Below are 21,776 nucleotides of genomic sequence, written 5' to 3'. Positions count from 1 at the left end.
TCCCAAAGTAAGCTTGCTCCTGAAAAATTGATGGAATCTATCACTGAAGTGATAAGCAGTTTGATGGAATTTGTGAGTGGAGGGAGATGGTTTGGTCATAAAATGTTGGCTGATGAAAGAAGGAAAGCTATGGAATCTTTTGCTCTTAGTATAATAAATGTATGACAGAAGAGAGAATTAGTAAATGTATGAGAGAAAAGTTAACCCAAACTGAATTGAACATTATACATGAGAGACCAAATACAGCCTTGTTTAAATGCTCTGCATTCTCAGCTAAGTGAGATAAAGTTGTATCCCCTTATCATGATGAGAAAATATTGCCCGGAGGAATTTTCATTGCTGTTTTTCATTGAGATTGTTTCATAAATAAAAAAAAAGTATAACAGATAGGAACAATGCTAAAATATAAGCACCCAAGATTATACCATTTCACGAAGTCTCAGGGGAAAATATTTTGTAAAAGGATACACTTTCACTTCAGTCAGAAAACCTATCCTATTTACAAGAGGAAAACTTCTAAATAACAGATTGGATCTAGAAGTATCCAATAGAGAACAGTGGGAGAAACCACAATCCTGTCAGCAATGTAGAGGCCAAAATAAATTATTGTGCTATATAGAACAGAAAACCAAAATGGATTTGGAGGCTGACAATTCTGGATTCTGTTCGCAGCTCTGCCACTTACTCTCAGACAATGGTCAGATCATTTAAGGTCCCCTAGCCCTGCTTTCTCATCTCCAGGGAAATGGCATATTATCCGAGAACATACTGTATTGTGGCTAAATGAAGAGTCACAGTAACTGTCCCCAAAAGGCCTGTTTCTCATCCCATCCTACTCTGGGACCTCTTGTGTTCCTTCCAAATCAATCCTGGAGACTGAAGGGCTATCACACACATCAGATGACTCTCTCATCTATAATAGTAATGCCACAGTCTCCTTTGCTTACAGAGCTAGCATCTTTTGTTGTGCAAACCATGCGCCTGTCAGGGCCTTCTTCTCCCCTGAAGGAGGCTGGTGCAGTTATTTTGTCTCGTAGAGTACTCAGATTCAACACAATGTTACCTTAGTGTTTCTCATTTTCCTTAAGATTCTTCCTCACTGGTGCTTTGCCTGAGTCCCTGGCTACTATACATTTTTCTTTGTGTTTCAACCGTCTTTTATTCAATGTTCTCCCTGTGCTTAGCTCATTGTGTTGCACTCATATGTGTACGTGACTCACTCCCCCACATTCATAGAATGAATCAATGGAGGTGTGAATGTCAGCAGTAATGAGGCCAATAGGAGTGGAGAAAGCAAGATGAGAGGGAGTAAGTTTTACCTTAGTGTGGCAGCTAACTGACTGACCAATCACTAACCATCTAGGCTTTATTTTCATGATTCATAAAATGAACTACTGAATTCTATAATGTGTAAGTTTCTTCATTTTTCTTAAACCTTCTCATTTTCTTCCCTTTTTAAAAAATTAAGTGAAAATGAGATGACATACTGAGTGATGAAATGTTAAAATGATAGTTGTTATATATTTTAATAGTTTTCAAATTAGTGTAATTTATCAATAGGCTTAATATATGTTCAAAAGTTTTATTGTGTTGCTTTAACTAACGTGCTATCATGAAAACATCGCTTCCTCCTCTTTCCTTAAAAGTTTTGTATCCCCTTTAATATTAACCAATATTCTGCACTGTCCTGAAAGTTCCAATCAAGTTTCAGTTCCTTCGTAACATGCCTCCGATGTCTCTGGTTTCTTTATGACCTAGTTCAGATCACAGAGCTTGTCTCTTATTTCTACTGTAGACTGCACAGATCATCAAATGCTAGTAGAGATTAAAAGAGATTAGTAAGAATAAATTATGTATGTCAGATAAAGCATCTGTGTTCAGTGTGAGTGAAATAATAATAAAAAAAAAACATTTCATAAATGGTAGGGCTACTATGTACTAAGCAGATTGAACATTGTACTAAGCAGTAACAATGCAGATTGACGCACACACATTCTTTGTTCTCATAAAGCTTACATTTCAGTGGGAAGAGCAGAAAATAAACACAAATATAAACAGTATAATATTTAGGAATCAGAGCCATACAGAGCTAAAAAAGGGTGATTTAATAGAGAGTAAAGAGGAGTGTTTTATCAGAGATGAAGAGGAGGAATAGCATGGAAGCTTTGTCGTAATGTAAGAATTGTATATCTTGATTACGGTGATGGCTACATGAATCTTCACATGTGGTAAAGCTAATAAAACTACACACACACACACACACACACACACACACACACACACGCGCACGCGCGCGCAAATGAGTGCATGTAAAACTGGTGAAATCTGAATAAATTCTGTGGCTTGTAACAATGTCAATTTACTGGTTTTTGAAGATGTTACTATTGAGGGAAAGTGGGTGAAGGGGACTACACTGTGTTTTCTTATAATTTTTCTGATATCTACAATTATTTCAAAATAAAAAGTTTAAAAAGAAAAAAAAAAGAGGAGTGTTTTAGATGAGAAATTTAAAATGTTTTCAGAGTGGAGCTGAGGTGATACCAAATGATGAAAAGAAGTAGATAAAGACAGTAAGTAGCCAGGTCTCTAGGGATTAAGGGCCTTATAGGACACAGTAAGACATGCGACTTTCATTGTAGAGGAAGTCTTGAGAGTTTTAAGCTGTAGAGTGAGATGATCTGAGTACTATCTTTAAACATTGCATCACCCCTACCCCCGTCTGCTCACAATCCATGCAAATCTATTGTTCCACTCCCAAATTTTCCAAGGTTGGCTTTCTCATTTTTTCTGTATCTTGGACTCATATTTCATTATATGAAATTTCATTGTTACACTATGGTTTCTTCAGTGATACACCCAAAATAATAAAATTCAGCAAACCATTGAATGAGAATGACTCCAGTGAAGATTTTTGAGGGAAACAAAAGAGAAATTTACATCACAGCAATGCAGGACACATCTCATTAACTTCCCACTTTAAATCTTAAAATACTTCAGCCATGTGTGCACCCTCATAATCTCTGATTTCATCTGATCTTATCCTCCTTCCATTCTGAGAGTTTCCTTTTTAATTACATTTATTTCTCTCTCTCCAAAGATTGAACCCATGGCTCCAAATTCCTCTCCTACATCATGTAACATTTCAGCACTACCTCTTTTGTTCCCTTTCCAAAAATTAAATACATAAACCTATAATGCTTAATAATCAAATGGAGACTTCTTATGAACATGACTCTTCATCAATAGAAGAAAGACATTTTTTTTCTACAAGGAGGATTTTCATTGACGCCTCTCTTGGAAATTTGTAGAGAAAGTTATATCGTGGCCTTTCATTTAAGACCTTAGTTTGGACCAAACTATCTCTATCTTTTGGTTTTCCATCTTTCTTTGTTAAACTCTCCCTTTATGATCACTAGAATAAAATAGCAATAGAAAATTGAGCTAATTGATCTTTCAAAAGTAACTGAATGTAATGCAACTAGGCAAATAATGCAGTATATTTGCTAACATTTCTGTTTTAACCCAGATCATAATGGATGCCCTCTCCCCCATCTTTGCTTAGTGTACAGGCTGCTTTTTTTTTTTTTTCATTCTAGTTTTACTGGGTGGATAAGCAAGAACTACACTTAAATTATGTTCTTAAAAATAACAGTGTGTATTCTGCATGAATCCCAGTAGGTTGTAAGGTTCCCAGTCTACAAATTTTGACATTGCCCAACTATCATTTATTTTGTTCATCATTGGTTCAAAGTGAAGAAACAAAAGAACACCTTTGGGGACATTTTTAGGGCATTTATAATTATTTATTTTCTTCAAGTTCAGGAAAAACAGTAAGGGGAGGAATACCCATTTTCTTTTTCAATCAAGTACTTAATCCATTAGTTACATACACAATATTCGGAAATATGTGAAAACATAGGAACTTACCATTTTAAAAAAGCTTTATTATATGAAGACTACACCTTCACACAAATATATCTTTTATATAAATTCACACAAATAAATCTTTTATATAAATTGATCACGATTCAATTTATAGATGCTGGTGAATTCCTCATCTCTAGTCAGCTGTTCTCTTCCTTCTTTCTCCTCTGTGGCCTCCTCAATGTATTGTCCACCAGCCTTCCTGGTATAGAATTCAGCTAGTTCGTCCCATCTGATTTTCTCCTCCATGAAACAGGAGAAAATATTTATTTCAGCGGTGAAAGCACACATTTTCTCCCAAGGCACAAGAGTTCTTCTCTAGAAACGACATCAATTATTTTCATTTTGCGGGGCATTGTGTAGGATTGTATGGAGTACCTTAAATGGATATAGAAATAATTGACTCTCTAGGACACTTTGGGTGATAAGGAGAAATTCTGATGACTTCTGGGAAACGTCAAGAAATGGTACATGGATCCCTCGACCTCATTCCCATTGACAGTGTGCTTGCAACGAAAACCCCATGAGACTGCCTGCCTCTACTGTTTGAAGCAGAAAATCCAGGCATGACTGTCAAAATTCTACCAAATCTCTGACTTGTATCGCCACAAAGAAAACAAGGAGTAGTGGTAGACTCTTTTTATTATAATTGGTTTAAATACTTGAAATGATTGCTTACATCTCTCAGTTAGGTTTTCTAATGCTCTCATGTCATGCTAGAAGCTTTCTGGTCCTGAGTGTCTTGCTGTGTACCTGGTGCCATTGGGGCTGTTCAGAGGTTCCTAAATTTAGAAAATTAGTGTATACTAATTAGTGTACACTAATTAGTGTATACAAATTGGCTACAAAGAATCATTTATAAATAGGCAATTTTAAAGGACGACATGATCCATTAACAGAATTGGTGACCTCTCTCTGAGTGTTCTCTTACATGAAGTACATTGTTCATTATTAATTCATCTGTGTGCCTGACACTATGTGCCTACTATGTGCCTGACACAATGTGCCTACTACGTGCTTGACACTATTCTAATTGCTTGAGTTATAGCAACAAATACATGCATGTCCCTGTCTTGTGTAATTGACAGTCTGGTGGGGAAATACATGACAAATACATCACTTTTGCTGCAATATTACAAAGATATTCAAATGTCAAAACCATCATATTTATCTCTGTTTTTTCTAAATATAAAGACCCACATTATAAACACTCTACAAGTCAATTTTATCCAGATATTTTGCTGTCATCTTAAACACAGTGTGTCTCGTCTGAATTTAATAACTTCTTCTGGCATAGTCTCCCAGTTTCAATTTTCCGATTTGTGTCTATTACTAGCAGTATTTTTCACCAGTGAAAACTTTTTTTAATTCTTTATATTTTAACTCTAATCAAGAGAAGCAAAGTTCTGACCAGCAACATCTTTGTATTTTCCTTTTGTCTTTATTTTCACTGATATCTCTTTGGTCAATGTTCTGATAACTTTAGTTCTTCCTCTGTTTTCTCTACTTCCATTTAATCTGCAGTTACCAACTTACACAATTTAGTCTTATTCTAAATTATTGGCTGTGCTAAATACATTTAACACTTACCGTATCAGTACTGACTCCTATAATCAGTCGTTCTTGTGTCAGAGAAGGCTGTTGGAGAAAATCATGTCCCAGTGGAGTCTAAAAGGTTAATAAGAGCTAAGAACTTGACGGGTACTAAATGGTTGTTGGGAGCTGGTGTGATGGTGTGTTTACTGTGGGAGGCAGGGTTTTCATGAAGAAAAAAGTGTATATTTGAATACCCAGAGGCAAATGATGTTGAAGTCTACGGTGATACTGAGAGGAATGAGAGTAATTAAAAACTGGGGAAAGGGAAAGTCAGATATGGTTTAGCAGGATCTGCTGTTAAGGAGTCTGGTTTTTATTTTGCAGGCACTGTAAAGTGAAAGATGTGTTTTCAGCAAGGTGATTATGTGACTGGATTTGGAACCTACAAACAGCCATTCTGGCAGCTTTCTCTGAGTACTTTGGTTCAATTGTTTGTTCTTTTTTTGTTAGGTTCAGATATGCTCAAAAATGAGGATTAGGTTTTTCTCAATTCTGAATCTGCAGTGAGCACCAAAGTGTCTATAGCAGACACACACCTCATGTTAACTAATAATTGATTATAACAACAAGTGTCTTCCAGCCATTTGTTTTGTTTTAAAATCATCATTGAACTCGACAGTGACAGATATTCTCTCACCAGCTAGACAAACTGCTACCGTTTTAAAAGATAACTAGCACACAATGTTTTATTATTAAATAAAAATATTTCTGAGAGTATTTTCTCTACCACAAACTTTTCTAGGAGACGCAAGGGATGAAGGAAAAGGAAGAGCTCTTCTCCTCTCCATGCAGGTTACACACAACCTCACTATGAAGCACTCAGAATTTGAGACACTGGTAGCATCTATCATTCTTTAGGAAAATAATTTAGCAGCTGTTCTCATACAAGACAGGGGCAGATTTTTGACACAAACTTTCTGTTGTTCTTAGAACAGCAAAGATCTAGAGGATCTTTGCCTGAAAAGTGCGTTTGTTCTTCTAAAGACTCAAAATGTGTTTTCTTCCTGGCTTGAGCACATTCTTTAAATTAGTTTGTCCCTAAATATGCCAATTTTGATATATTTTGAAATAACATGATGGATCTTGAAAAGTAAAGCTCTGATTTGTTTCCATAATTAAATTTGTGACATCTGTTTCTTCTATAAACATTGTGTCTAACCTAAAACCCAACTGGGGAAGGAGAAATAAAGCAACTTCTGTTCAGAAATACTGTCCATAAGAGCATCAATTAATAATTCATTTATTGTATCAGAGTAAAGCTTGTTCCAATAAATTATTAATGAATAATTATATTTTGTGTTCATATGCAAAACTTGCCTCCAGCAATTATAAAATGTCACAGTCTTATTGTTTAAGTTACAGGGGAAGACCACATGGGGCTAACACTCCTATAGTGATATATATTTAGCTTTACCATCATTGGAAAGTTTTTATTAAACAGTTAATTCTGTATGACAACGTACAAGAAAAACACACGAGTCTGATGTTTGTGTTCTCAAGTCTTGTATCGTAAATAGTCCCTGGGATTCACTCTTACCCAGCAAACACTTTGTGAGCACCATGACAGACACTGTGCTGAACTTCAATGAAAACACAGATCTGCTTTGAGTTGTTACCAACTCACTGAAGGGAAATGGAGAACGGTTAGTAGGAAACAGGGCCACTGACCACTGTTCACTTTTCTGCCTTCCTAGCCTTGTCCAGCTGGGTGGTAGTTTCCCTCCCTGGGAACAGAAAAGCCCTTGAGGAGCCTGCTCCAGCAGAGGCTGTGATACCAGCCACACCACAGGCATTTCATTGACCCCCTCCTCCACTCAGCTGCGGTTGTCTATCAGGAAGCAGTGATCACAAGGTAGATTAAGTCAGGTGATGAGGCCATTCTGCTGATTTCTGTCAACCCACCAAGTCATAGGCAGGCAGAGCGAGAGGCATGCAAATACCAGGGCAGCTAGTGAACTAGTGAACTAACCCCACTACACTCAACTCTGGACTATCTCCTGAAAGGGAGCAAACTTAAGCTGAAAGGGAGTAAGCTTCCTTACTCCACATGATATTGAATATGTTTGCACGAGGCTTGATATTCTATACCTCTTATTTATTTATATTTTTTAATCAGAAGAGAAGGGTATAAACACATCATATGGTAGTAAAATATGTTGCAATACAATCATTTAAGAAGAGAAGCTTAAGATTTCCATGTTTTTCAAATATATGGTGATGGAAGGAGAACTGACTCTGGGTGGTGAACACACAATGGGATTTATAGATCATGTAATACAGAATTGTACACCTGAAATTATGTAATTTCATTAACAATTGTCACCCTAATAAATAAATTAAAAAAAAAAGATTTCCATGTTTCTAGCAGATGTATCTGAGCAGATGTCTATGTAGGGTTTGGACAGACAGGGGTTTGGGGTAGAGTTAAGTAGTCTATAGATTGAGAACAGCAAGAAGAAAAGCATGGAGCTGAATCAGCCAGGGTGTGTTCAACAAGAAGTCGTTGGCTTGTTTGATTGGAGCATATATATATTACCATTGCTGGAAAGAGTATAAAAATGATATGACTAAGAGGAGCAGAGAGTGGAGTTGATATGAGAGAGCCCCCTCATTACAGAAGATTTAAGTCTTCTTTCCCTACTCCCTGGCTTTGATTACTCTTCTAACAAGTTTCTGAATCCTAGACTAAAGATTGCTCCTAGCCTGAACCACTGAATGTCTCTCACCCCTGCTTCAGATAACTACTTAAAAGCCTGTGACTTCCCAACATCCCCCAAGCCATTCTGGACCTAACTCTTGGATAAGTCAATCCCAGAGACCAAATAGGTTTTAACATTCCCCCAGACCAGTGTACCTGTTGATTGTAATCATTGAAGCCTAAAGTTCTTTCCAAACCATTCTGGGTCCAGCTCTGGGACAGTTGATGCCACCTAAATGACTGGTTGAATGGCCACAGGCTCTATAGAGCTAACAGATTTATTAATTAAAATCTATTTTTCCTTGTTTATGGGCCCTGGAGATACAGAGGATACCCCAACAAGATTCAAAGAAGCCAATGCGGTCTTCCAGGTGGATCTTGAGAATACTTCCTCTCATCTAAGATCAGATAGGGTGAGAGTTCTGTGAATCTCCAAAAGGTAGGGACAGCTCTATACCCCTGCCCAACAAGAAGCAGATACAAAAGAATAGACCTTTTGTCCCTCAACTTCCCATAGAGATTTTATGGGGATCACGTCTCTCAAGGGGAAAACAAGGCAGGCAGTTAGAGATAGGCATCGGGTCTCTGCATTCCTGCACGTCGAACAACACCCACAGAATGTGACCCCCCAAAAGACCTCCCCCTCTCAGCCCAAAACGTTCCTTTCTCACTGAAATTACCCCTATGAAGAAAAAAATGGGTACAAAATGCCTGACTGGATTAGAACAGTCATTCACACCTGCTCAGTAAAGGCCACAACAACCTTCATTTCACCTGGGCCTCATTATACCATCGTTACAATATCATACATATGCCAGGAAGTTCATTATAACAGACTGAATTCTGGGGAAGAACATGCTTAGTCCAAAAATATGAGGTAATATCCTCTTGTCAATCACATGTATCAATCAAGTGGTCCCACGCCCAGAAAGAAACAGCCCATTAGAGAGAGAAAAGGACAAAAACTCCAAGTCCTCGCCAATCAGGCGTTTGATCCTCTTCTTTTGCTTGGCCTGCTCCAAACTCTTTGTACTTTTTCTCCTAATAATGCCACCTTGGGCCCTTGAGCCATTCTCTACTGCTTGGGTCCGCTCCTATTTCTTTGGAGTATACTATCTCTTCTACTAAACTGCTTTTTCACTACTTTATCTCGGTATCTTGTTCAGTTCTTTGCTTGAGATTCTAAGAACCTGAACACTGCGCCGAGGAAGGCCCACTCTCTGGTAACAGTCATCTGGAGAGGTCTGAAGGGAAGAGGCAGGGTGTGTGGCACAGCAACACATGCAGGGGTTTGAAAGGGCGAGGTTGTTCTCCACTCTAGTGGGGGATTGAAGAAATGAGTTTTAGCTTAAAGAGGAAGAAATCATTGCTAATGCTGAATCCTTGACTCCCCAAATCTAATTAGACTTACAATGGTAATGAGACTTACCACTTTGAGAGAGAATAACACCTTCTCGGTGTCTTCTCTTTTCTCTAAGAAAAAAAAAAAAGTCAGGGGAGGATAGTCTAATAGGATTTTAGAGTCTGGATCGGTTGAGTTTACTACAGGGTTTGCAAGACTGGGACCAGGCAGAGTGAGATAGGAGTTTTGCATTTGTGTGCATGAGCAGAGTTGTCACGGTGAATATTGATGAGCAAGCTGTTAGCCTTAATGAGTGAACTAAGTTAATTGAGGCACGGTTGTATTTTCCAGGAACAAGTATTTCCCAGAGGAAGTACCTAAGCCATGTTTACCTTATTCTGGTATTGGTTAGAACAGAACACGAAAAATATTCTTCACCCCAGAATTGTTTTGCACAAGAACAGGAAAGTATCTTGGTTCCAGTTCTCATTGAATTTTGAACGGATTTTAGTCAGATGTTAGGACTACACAGAGTTAAAATGTTAATGGGCTGAAGTATATGTTGAAGAAACATAAAACTCGAGGACTCAATAATGCACCTTCTCCTCTGATGATTTTATTTCTAGTCCCTATATGTTAATTCTGCAAGTTCACAAGTGTTTTTGTTCCCCTCTTAAGTGATGCAAAGATGGTTTCCAATGTGTTGATGGTGGGAGAGGTCACTCATAGTCTGCCTTCTCTTTTTTGGAGAACTGCCACAGGAAGCAATGCCATGGCTACTGGCCCATCAATATGAGCTTCGGGGCTCCCCAAAGCCCCAGCCTTTCACATTTATCTCTTCCCATTCTTTGTCAATTTCAACAGTGGGGAATGCCCTGGAGCTGGAATAGACACAAGATCCAAATGAATCAATGTCCTATAAGCCAAGTGCTATGCCTTCAAGCAGGCAGAGCAATTATTACCCAACATAGGTGCCCCTGCTGGTTCTCAAGGACAAACAGGAGAAGTGAATCCATCACAGCCCTGCTATTTAAGATGCATTTTGAACTGCAGTGGCTCTTTGGCACAAGCACCTTTCATTTGTGTTCGGTGTTATTCTTCAGCATTCTTTCAAGACTGGAGATGTGCACAAAGGGAATGAAGAAAAAAAGGAACTGGGCTAGTGGTGTTAAAATCGAAACTGAGATTGAAATGAAACTGCTCTTCAGGGGAAAGAAAAGCTCTGGTGTGAGAGCATCACACGGGCATTTTCAGTTAACTCTAAATCCTTCACCCCAGCCTGGCACTGATAATTAAAATATGTACCTTTGTGCGTGTACGTGCACGTGCATTCACATAATACATAAAATGAATTCTTAGTTTGGTGTTTTGTCAGGCATTTAATTAGTCTCTGTTGTGGGATATAGAGGGAGAAATGTAGGGATATCCTCAAGGAGATCCTGTACTGACGGTGGAGACAGAGAAGCATAAACAACAATTATAATATCAGTAATCAAATTAGCAGTAGGAATAGACTGAAGAAGTATCAGGAGCATAAAGGATGCCTTTGACACACCTGGAGAAATGCTCAGGAAATATTCCCATTTTCCAAATACACCTGAGTTGTGGTTTGGAGAACAGGGAGCAAAGCAGGTTGAGGAAAGCTCATTCTTGACACAAGAATCATGTATTTAGAGAAAGAATGTTGCATTTGGTGAAGTGTGGTGGCTCATTGTGTGTTAAGCATGGGGTATGAGGAGGTCAAGAAAGGAAAGCTAAAAAAATACAGAGAAAGGTAGGGCAGATGCTGGAGAACCTTCTGCAGAGCCAGGTTGAGGGATTGGTACCCATTCCATGGAGGAGTTTTGTGCAACAGTGACTGGCCATCATTCTACTGCTCCATCCACGTGGAGGTTCTAGATACAGTTTGTTCTTTTAAGTACCAAAAAACATACTATGGAGTGCTTTCTAAAATGTGCAACATACTTCATTTCTTCTTAACAAAATATTTTTGTACCCCAAATATTTTATCTCCCTTTTATCTGAACTCTAACCCTTCTGAGATGCTACTTGTTTTATGTTGTCTACAACTACCCTGAGTTTTGATTTTCACAGTGCCTTCCCTCTACTGGCATGTAAGCTCCTTGAAGTTGCCATTGCTTGAATTTAAGATATATTTTCATTTGGGTTTTAGTTTTTTGTGTGATTGTTTGTTTGTTTTTACTTTTTTACATCACAGAACATGGTCAGAATATTTTACACGGGAAGTGTTTAAGATCATATGTCCTGGAAATGTCAACCCAAATAACTCAGAAAATATGGCCAGGACACACTAGCTTGATGACTGAGCTTCTTATTCTATTCTCAGCGAAGGAGGGCTCAGGGAGTCCATTTCGGGGACCCTGCCTCCTCACAGAGGAGGGGCATGGAGAGTTCCCAGAATGTGATGCAAGGATGATCTGGGGAGTGCTCAGGGACATATTTGGATTGAGTTCTAAGCACAAAATCCTGGTGAAACATCAGTTTTGAGGAACTGGTCAAAAAGAATTGAAATGATACATTGGAATACAGGATGGAAATGATATAGAAAGGATATCACCTAGTTGGGAATATAAACTCGGAGTTATAGCCTGGAGATGCTATCTGGAATTTTACAGAATGTAATGGTCTTAATTCAATTCAAACTGAAGGAAGATTCAGGCATCAAATATCCAGAGAGGTTAAGAAATTAGAACCATGGAAAGCTAGGCAGAAGTTTAAGTGTACCTACTTGTCATACCGGAGAAGAATGGGGTGGAGGGAGACAGATATTTGATGCTTGCAAGAGTGCTTGCAGGCCATTTGAAGATCATAAAGAGAGGACAGGGCCATACATTGCACCAAACTATGCAAGACTGAAGATGCTGGGAAAGGTGATGGCTATCATTGAACTATTAAAGGCCAAAACTTCTACCTCTTTACAAAATATATTTGAATATGTATCCTTACATTTAGAAACTTGGTTAAATAGTGTGTAAAGCAAGAGTAAATGGGTTTTGGTTGAAATCCTGAAGATGGGACATTTGTCTTCGCTAGATTAGGCAGTGGTGTGAAATGCATGCTATGTAGACACAAGTCAAGCCTTTATGATGTTAAGCATCATGAACGAGGCAGTGTCATAGATATGTCATCTGGGTCATTTTCCATGGTGGGCATCAGGGATGAAGTACCATACAAGTTGTGGCAGGGAATGTTCACAATAGTTAACATAGTTGTGCTGGCAGAACAGCTTGGATAACTTTGCTATGGTGTGAGAGTGTTCTAGTGGCTGCCAGTGGAATTCTCGCCTATTAAAAAGAACAAATCAGAGTCCCATGTGACCCTGCTCTCAGCGTGTGAAGGACTGTCTGTGGATGTTGATTTGTCTTCTTCTGACAGCAGTGCCCGCCCAATGTAGATCAGTCACTGCACACATACATGAATGTTCCAAAACTGGACTCCAGGTCCTCCAAATTATCTCTAAAAAAAAAAAAAAAAAAAAAAAAAACAAAACAAGGAGTGACATCATCAAAATGGCGGCATGAAGTGAGCCTCTGAAAACCACCCCTGGAATTTACAACAAGTTGAAAAACTATAAGTTCACAAATGACTCCCTGCACAGCAGACAGGCAAGACAAAGACAAAGAGTCTCACTAATGAATTCACCTAAAGGTGGGGAAATTGCACAAGCAGGGGAGGAGGGAAGGGAGAAGTGCGGAGACAGAGCATCGCAGGCGCAGGACGCAGACCTAGCTCAGTGCTCCAAACTCGCTGCATCCCGGAACTACCATAGCCATGGGAGAGGGAAGAACTCAGACTGCTAGGGCTCCCTTTATGGCCCACAGAGCTGAGGGGACAGCATATAACATGGCTAAGCCCAACGCTAACAACAAGAACTCGGAGAAAAGACTGAGGGAAGAAGGCTGAAAACGGTAGAGTAAGCCCTCACTGTCGCAGAGAACGGAAGCCTTAGGCACTGAGACTAGCCGCCCCCTCCCAACCCTCCCAGAGCTTGCCCCGCCAACACCTGTCTAGTGCTAGAATCAGAACAGTAACAGTGTCAGATAAAAAGAACAGAATATTTGTAGTTCTGAGAACTGTGGTCCACAAACACAGATTCGCAGCCCAACTAGTTTCGGCAAAGTGGAGGGAGCTGTGGAAGCAGGACGGGCTGTGGTGGTGGTCACAGCCATTGCTCTGGGCCACCTCTCACAACTCACCCAGCCCTTTCCCCACCTATCTGGGTGGATTCCTGTAGGAGTAAAGAGAACTACTGAAACACAAAGGCTCTGAATCTAGTGCAGGAAGAGCTTTGGAACTTCAAAAGCTCTCCTCATCCCTACACGGACGCTGTGACCTATGACCCAGGTGAATTGTTAACAGAGGAGAAGCCCGTGTCCCAGCAAATGCCCCCATTATGTGAGAAGCTGGAATAGTGAAGAGAAAATATAACACTACAGTGTGAGAGAGAAAAAAAAGACCGCAGTCTTTTTTGACCGCAGTCAAAATAAAACATTCTACCAATACGTACTGGAAAACAAAAGAAATACCTCTTCCTATCAACCTATCGCAGAATCCACTCCTGTAAATGACTAGGAAGAAAAATTTAAAAAAATATATATCATTAATTGCCACGAATAACCAAAGCAACAAGACAGCTCAGAAAGAAAGTGAAAAGTCTCCAGAAAGGGAACTTAAAGATATGGAAATATGTGACTTAAATGACAGAGAATTCAAGATTTCAGTTCTGAAAAAACTCAACAAGATGCAAGAAAACACAGAAAGGCAGTTCAATGAAATCAAACACAGTCAAAGAACAACATGAGCATTTTACAAAAGAGATTGAAATTTAAAAAAAAGAACCAAATAGAATTTCTGGAGATTAAGAACTCAATAAAAGAAATTAAGAATGAAACAACCAGCTTATGTAGTAGAGTTCACCAGATGGAGAAAAGAATCAGTGATATCGAAGATAGAAACCTGGAAATTACACAGAAGAAAGAAGAAAGAGACTTGAGGCTTAAAAGAAATGAAAGAACTCTACAAGAACTTTCTGACTCCATCAGAAAGAGCAATATAAGAATAACGCGCATACTAGAAGGAGAAGAAAGAAAGAAGGGAACAGAGATAGATTCAAACAAACAGTTGATGAGAATAATCCAAACTTGTGAAAAGAACAGGATCCCCGAATCCAAGAGCAAATAGAACACCTAATTACATCAACTCCAACAGGCCTTCTCCAAGGCACATTGTATTGAAGCTGTCTAAAATCAACGACAAAGAAAGAATCCTCAAGGCAGCCAGGGAAAAGAAGACGGTAACCTACAAAGGAAAGCCCAGTAGATTATCATCAGATTTCTCAGCAGAAACTCTACAAGCCAGGAGGGAGTGGAACCAAATATTCAAACTATTGAAAGAGAGAAATTGTGAACCAAGAATAATAGACCCAGCAAAGATATCCTTTAGATATGAAGGAATAAAGACCTTTTCAGACATACAGAAGCTGAGAGAATTTTCTAATACATGACCTGCACTACAAGAAATACTAAAGGAGGCTATTTGACCACCATCACCAGGGACAATTTGTGACAACCAAAACATAAAAAGGGGGAGAGTAAAGGCCTGAACCGGAACATGGGAATGGAGAAAGTAGGCGTGCTGAAGAAAATGTAGTATTCTAAATATCAAACTTTCTTTTACATAAACTTAAGGGTAACGACTCAAAAAAAAAAATCCAGAACTGAAATATATACTGTAATAAAAGAAGAAACATAGGGAAACATCATAGAATACCACCACACAGAAATAATAAACAACAAGAAAAAGGCAAAGAAACATGGAGACACAGTCTCACCAGAAAACTAAAGATAGAATGATAGCAAATCCTCACATATCAATAATCATCCTAAATGTAAATGGACTGAAGTCACCATTAAAAAGGCACAGAGTAGTAGATTGGATCAAAAAGCTAAACCCAACCATGTGCTGTCTCCAAGAGACACATCTCAGCAACAACGACAAGCATAGACTCAACGTGAAAGGGTGGAAATTGACAGTCTAAGCAAATTGTACCCAGAGAAAATCAGGTGTAGCTATACTGACATCAGATGAAACAGACATCAGGGTGAAAAAAATAACAAGAGACAATGATGGACATTTCATAATGGTAAAGGGGACAATACAACAAGAAGACAAAAGAGTCATCAATATTTATTCCCCCAATCAGGGAGCAGCGAAATATACCAAGCAACTACTAACAGAACCAAAGGGAGAAATTGACCAAAACACAATTATACTAGGCGAGTTAAACACATCATTGACAGCTATGGATAGATCATCCAAACAGAAAATAAATAACAAAAGAGCAGCCCTAAATGACACATTAGATAAAATGGACATAATTGACATTAATAAAGCACTTCATCTTAAAACATCAGACCACACATTTTTTCTACTGTACATGGAACATTCTCAAGGATAGATCATATGTTGGGACATAAAATTAACCTCAGCAAATTTAAGATTGAAATCATACCAAGCATATTTTCTGATCACAAGGCTTTGAAATTGGATATCAACTGCAAAAAGAAAGCAGGAAAAAACACAAATACATGGAGATTAAACAACATACTTTTAAAGAACGACTGGGTTAAAGAAGAAATCAGAGGAGAGATCAAAAGATACATAGAAACAAATGACAATGAAAATACATCTTACCAAAATTTGGGGGATGCAGCAAAAGTAGTTTTAAGAGGGAAATTTATATCATTACAGGCCTATCTCAAGAAACAAGAAAAATCCCCCAAAAATAACCTCATGTTACATCTTAAAGAACTAGAAACAGAAAAACAAATGAAACCCAAGGTCAGCAGAAGAGAGGAAAGTATTAAAATCAGATCAGAACCAAATGAAATAAAGAACAAAAAGTATTAAAATCAGATCAGAACCAAATGAAATAGAGAAAAAATAAAGGATTTTATTTTTAGAAATAAAATCATTAATAGAAAAAATTAATGTGACAAAGAGCTAGTTCTTTGAAAACATTAACAGAATTGACAAACCCTTGACTAGGCTCACTAAGCTAAAAAGAGAGAAGACACTGATAAACAAAATCAAAACTGAAAAAGGTGAAGTTATCACAGATGCCACAGAAATACAAGGAATCATCCAAGAATACTATGAAGGACTATATGCCACCAAATGCAATAACTTAGAAAAAATGGACAAGTTCTTAGAAACATATAGCCTTGCTAGTCTGAACCATGAAAAACTGGAAACTCTAAACAACTGATCACCAGTAATAAATATGAATCAGACATCCAAAGCCTTCCTAAAAGCAAAAGTCCTAGACCAGATAGCTTCACTCGTGAATTCTACCAAACCTTCAAAGAGGATCTAATACCAATCCTGTTCAAACTCTTCCAAAAAATTGAAGGAGAGACAGTACTCCCTAACTGATTTTATGAAGCCAACATTATCCTGATACCAAAACCAAGTAAGAATACAGATGAATACAGATGCAAAAATCCTGAACAAAATTGTAGCAAATCGAATGCAACAATGCATTAAAAAGATTATTTATCATGACCAAGTGGGGTTCATCCCAGGGGCACAGGATGGTTCAACTTACACAAATCCATTAATGTGGTACATCACATAAACAAAGTAAAGGACAAAAACCTTATGATTATATCAATTGATGCAGAAAAAGCATTTGACAAGATACAACATCCATTTATGATTAAATAACTTAATAAAATAGGTACAGAAGGAAAATACCTTAACATAATATAGGCCATATACGACAAGCCCTCAGCTAATCTCATAATTAGTGGTGAAAAACTGAAGCTCTTTGCTCTACGTTCAGGAACACGACAGGGCTGTCCCCTATCACCATTGCTTTTCAACATAGTGTTGGAAGTCCTTGCCAGAGCCATCAGGCAAGAGAAAGAAATAAAAGGCATCCATATTGGTAATGAAGAAGTTAAATTATCACTCTTTGCATATGACATGATGCTATACATAGAAAACCCTAAAGACTCCACCAAAAAGCTATTGGAAACAATCAACAAATACAGTAAAGTTGCTGGCTGCAAAATCAACGTACAAAAGTCCATTGCATTCCTATATACTAACAATGAAATCTCAGAAAAAAAATACAAAAAACAATTACTTTGGCAATTGCAGCAAAAAGAATAAAATACCTAGGAATAAACTTAACCAAGTATGTGAAGGACTTATATGCTGAAAACTATAAGACATTTTTGAAAGAAATTGAAGAAGACACAAAGAAATGGAAAGACATTCTGTGCTCTTGGATTGGAAGAATCAACATAGTTAAAATGTCCATATTACCCAAAGCAATATACAGATTTAATGCAATCCACATCAAAATTTCAATGGCATTTTTTGAAGAAATAGAACAAAAAATCATCAGATTTGTTTGGAACCACAAAATATCCTGAATAGTCAAAACCATCTTAAAAAACAAACAAACAAAAAAACAACAACAAAAAAACAGTGCTGGAGGTATCACACTCCCTGACTTTTGCTTGTACTACAGGGCAACAATAATCAAAACAGCATGGTACTGGCAGAAAAACAGACACATAGACCAAAGGAATAGAATTGAGAACTCAGAAATAAAATCACATATAAATGGAAAGACAATTTTTGACAAAAAAGCAAAAACATACAATGGAGAAAAGACAGCCTCTTCAATAAATGGTTCTGGCAGAATTAAAAAGCCACATGCAAAAGAACGAAACTGGATTGCTGTCATCATGTACCAAAATTAATTCAAAATGGGTCAAAGACTTAAGCATAAGACCTGAAACAATAAACTGCATAGAAGAAAACATAGGAACTAAACTTATGGACCTTGGGTTCAAAGAGTGTTTAATGAATTTGACTCCAAAGGCAATGGAAGTAAAAGCTAAAATAAACAAATGGGACTATAAGAAACTTGAAAGCTTCTGCACAGCAAAAGAAACCATTGACAAAATAAAGAGGCAACCAACTTAATGGGAGATATTTGCAAACAGTGCCTCCGATAAGGGGCTAATATCCAAAATATACAAGGAACTCATGCAACTTAACAACCAAAAAAACAAACAACCCAATTGAAAAATGGACAGAGGACCTGAAGAGACATTACTCCAAAGAGGACATACAAATGGCAAATAGACATATGAAAAAATGCTCAACACCACTAATCATCAGAGAAATGCAAATAAAAACCACAATGAGATATCACCTCACCCCAGTCAGAATGGCTATCATCAACAAGACAAATAGTAACAAGTGTTGGAGAGGCTGTGGAGAAAAAGGAGCCCTCATACACTGTTGGTGGGAATGCAGACTGGTGCAGCTGTTATGGAAGGCAGTGTGGAGGTTCTTCAAAAAATTACGAATAGAATTACCATATGACCCAGCAATCCCTTTCCTGGGTATCTACCCAAAAAATCTGAGAACATTTATTCATAAAGACACGTGTGCTCCAATGTTCATTGCAGTTTTATTTACGGTGGCCACAACATGGAAACAACCAAAATGTCCTTCAATAGATGATTAGATAAAGAAGTTATTGTTTATTTACACAATGGAATACTGTTCTGCGGTAAGAAATGATGATATAGAAGCATTTGAGACAACATGGATGGATCTTGAGATTAAAATGTTAAGTGAAATAAGTCAGACAGAAAAAAAAAAACAGAGAACCCTATGATTTCACTGATATGTGGTAGATAAACCAAAAACAACAAAAGAACAAGACAAACAAATGAGAAACAAAAACTCATAGACACAGACAATAGTTTAGTGGTTACCAGAGGGTAAGTGGGGAGGGTGGTGGTTGATGAGGGTAAGGGGGATCAAATATACGGTGATGGAAGGAGAACTGACTCTGGGTGGTGAACACACAATGGGATTTATAGATGATGTAATACAGAATTTTACACCTGAAATCTATGTAACTTTACTAACAATTGTCACCCCAATAAACTTTAATTAAAAATATTCTTAAACTTTTTTGGCAACATTTACATTATGAAATGATTATAAATGAATAAATATCATTTACATTAAAAATCCAAAAAAAACGAAATAAAACAAAAACCGACAAAGATTAAAAACTGTTGGATCACACTTAGAAAATATATATAAGTATGAAGCAGAAAAATCACAATCACCTGTCAGAGATAGCAATCCTCGGAAATCTTTCAGCAAAGATTTCTTTCAATATATGTATGTTTTCGTTGTGCGTGTGGAGGTATACATGCTGGAGTATGTACGTATTAAGTTAGGATTATGCCACTATTTTGCTCAAAAAATATCTCAGTGAATGTGCTTTGCATTTAGGGAAAACAATGAATATGGTAATACTGACAAGTGCTGTAATAGAGATAAACAGGGTGCTATAATAGTATGTGAGACACTCCAGTACCTTACTGGCTGAAAGGGGTTAATGAAAGAGGAGATGATACCTGATCAGAATTGTAATGGATTAATAGGAATTGTCCAGGTAAAAGGTTGGAGAGAACACAGGACATTTGAACTGACACAGTGAGTTGTTCAGAGTCACAAGGCTTCCATCATGTTAGAGGAACAGCAAGTAGCTTGATATGGCTAGAGGGGTGGGTATCATGGAATGATGAATAAATTAATAGAGAAATAGTGTAATAGAGTGTCAGATACTCTTGTTTATTCAATGTTTTGTGAAATCTACATATAGTTAACAGAAATACTGTCTTACCAAATATAAATCTTGGGGACCGAGGGCTTGTCAGTGAAAATGGCAGACTAAAAACTTCCAAAACGCCTCTGCATAAAAACAACAAGAAAACAGGCAAAAATTGTCAGAATAATTTTTAAGAAGTCTGGAAAGTAACCAAGGCTTGCAGAAATTGAGAGTGTTTATTCAAGAAGGATGACTGGATGTCAAGAATAACAGTGAGCTGCTAGCAGTGTCGTTTTAACATGTGTGGCTTCTATCCCACATCCCCAGTTCCATGGTAGCCTTAAAAACAAACAGCCGGGGATCACCGTGAAATGAGCAGGATAGTAACCACGGAGATGGCAGATGGGATTGATGTTCTTCAAAGACCTATTTCCAAATATTGTCATTATTGCCTTGTCTGGCAGTTCTGTGAAAACTTCCACTCTCCAGGCTGTCTTCGTCTGTCCCACTTGGGAGCTCCCCCAATGTGAACAGCCTTTTCCCTGAGGCACGTGTTGAAAAAAAATAAGTGGCAATTGTTTAACATTACAGCTGCCTTAAGCAGTGGATGACTGTTTGAAAACTTGGTAGCTACCCAAAAAGCTGAAAAGAAAAAGCTTCGGAATGAGATATTCATAGGAGGCTTCAAAAATCTCTGACACGTTCCTGGGAACATAAAAGGCTACATCCATGAGTAGGGCTACGTGCATAGCCAGGTATGCACGTGGTCACACGGCCATACCCGGGGGTGCTCTAAACTCCCGCCTCTGTTAAACCTGGAGGTTCCACACACCGGAAGTAAAAGTTAAGACAGAGTTGTCAGCTGCCTGGCTTAGAGTTTGAGGGTTGCCCCAACACACACACAGAGCCGAATGACAAATCCTGGGAGACTTCTTAGTTCCAGGTATTTAAGGGAACTTTTGTCCAATTATCTGACACTATGATAACCAGGCAGAGACTTCATTATATATACCTGACAAAGAATGCAACCTTCACAGAAACGTCTGATAGTGACGTTTAGTGAGTTCAGAAACGTCACTAAACAAACAAACTACAATAACACAAAAATAAACAGCAGCAACAGCAAATCCTGAGTAGGGGAGTTCATTTTATTTCCAAAATTGCCACATTATATTATTTAAAATAACCTGTACTCATCATCAACAACAACAAAAATGAGACAAAAAATGAGAAATTATGGGTTATATTAAAACAACCAACCATACAAACTCCATGGAATTGTTCACTGTAAACAAGTGGCTTGTTTGGTCCATGCACAGGGGTGAAAGCTATCAAAGCAAGCTACCCTTTTGGAACTCTGGACAATGGAATCACTGTCTAGACAAAGATTTTAAATCAGCTATTTTAAATATGTTTAAAGAAATAAAGGAACCTATGTCAAAAGAATAAAACGAAGTTGTGACTGATATCTCGTCACCTAGAGAATATTAATAAATAGGCAGAAATTATAAAAACAAACCAAATAGAAATTCTGGAGCTTA

At 37.9% G+C, this 21,776-nt stretch overlaps 1 pseudogene across 1 annotated transcript in view; it reads left to right on the top strand.

The window, feature by feature from the left end:
- Positions 1 to 21,776, top strand: part of LOC308499107 (cytochrome c oxidase subunit NDUFA4-like) — a 34,440-nt pseudogene that overhangs the window by 262 nt on the left and 12,402 nt on the right. The window lies entirely within an intron of this gene.

Source organism: Rhinolophus hipposideros, assembly GCF_964194185.1.
Source record: "Rhinolophus hipposideros genome assembly, chromosome: 6".
Taxonomy (NCBI): domain Eukaryota; kingdom Metazoa; phylum Chordata; class Mammalia; order Chiroptera; family Rhinolophidae; genus Rhinolophus; species Rhinolophus hipposideros.
The sequence above is the reverse complement of the archived record's forward strand: the minus strand, read 5'-3'. Positions and strand labels throughout refer to the sequence as shown.